Source organism: Atta colombica, unplaced genomic scaffold (genome assembly GCF_001594045.1).
Source record: "Atta colombica isolate Treedump-2 unplaced genomic scaffold, Acol1.0 scaffold45, whole genome shotgun sequence".
Lineage (NCBI taxonomy): Eukaryota > Metazoa > Arthropoda > Insecta > Hymenoptera > Formicidae > Atta > Atta colombica.
Window position 1 is genome coordinate 16245 of NW_017259534.1, and position 1290 is coordinate 17534.

Sequence of the window (1290 nt, forward strand, 5' to 3'; positions counted from 1 at the left end):
TTTATCGCGTTCAAGAGTTTACAATATGAATAATGAAATTAACACAAAATTGTTAGTGTAATTTTTTCAGATCCTAGTTATTTGAATTATCGGTATAATAAATGTTTTATATCTTCATTTTATCAAGGGCTCTTTTAACCCTTTAGTGGGATAGTTTCGATACAAAACCTTCTCTATTTACTCTGTAAACGACTTTCTTTTATATTCACGGTCCTCATGGATTAAATTTAAATTCAGTAAGCCCATTTGAATTCGCATCGGCAGCGCTTTTCCGTAGTCGCACGACAATGTATCGTGTTTCGATGCGTCCAATAGAGGCTTTATTGCCGATCTGTGGCGTGTATGTATGCCACGATCAGGTTTCATCGAACCAATGTAATTTCCACGGCTACACGACACAGATAGTAATAATGAATAAGAAAAAGGAATAGAAATAACTGAAGAACGATATCATCACGGAAAGTGCCGTGGCATAGAATGACATTTTTGTGCGCATTAAAACAAAATCCACAATATTTCATGATACATCATTGTATATTGGCAAAACAAACTTCACTTCATTGTGAAGTAAATAATAAACTCTGCTATTATAATTTCCTAGTGAAATTTTGACACACACACACACACACGCGCGCGCGCGCACATACACGCATACGCACACGCATACGCACACGCACATTCAGTCGATACAATCTGAAAATAACGTAAATAACGTAATGTCAATGTTATAATTTCGTACTCTACAATGTAAATGTAATACACATATAACACATAGTGTTATATAACAATTATAGAGTCTGAAATTATAAAATTGACGTTACGTTATTTGCAATTTGTGTCGACTGGTATATAATTAACCTACAATATAATAATTTATAAAAAATTAATAATTATAAAATCTTTAGATATCTTATACAACATTTATAAAAATTGCGTGTTAATTTGTGTTAATAAGAGATACCAATAAATAGCTTAATGGTTTGAAGCTATTGATATAGCGACGTTTTCAATATATAGAACAAGCTATTCACAATTCTAGCGGATTTAGTCTATATACTTGATAGATATATAGTGTTCTGCTTCAACTACGACGTGAGCTTTGAAAAGGAGCGTCTCGAAAGCAGTCATTCACGGCACTGTAAATAGATTCGCGTACATATTTGAAGTTTACATTACTAGACCGATACAATACATTCTATATAAAACATATTGTATATGAGATTCTCTTAAGGATTCATTTTGAAAAAACTGAAGAGAGAGAGAAGGAGGGAGGGAGGGAGGGAGGGAGGG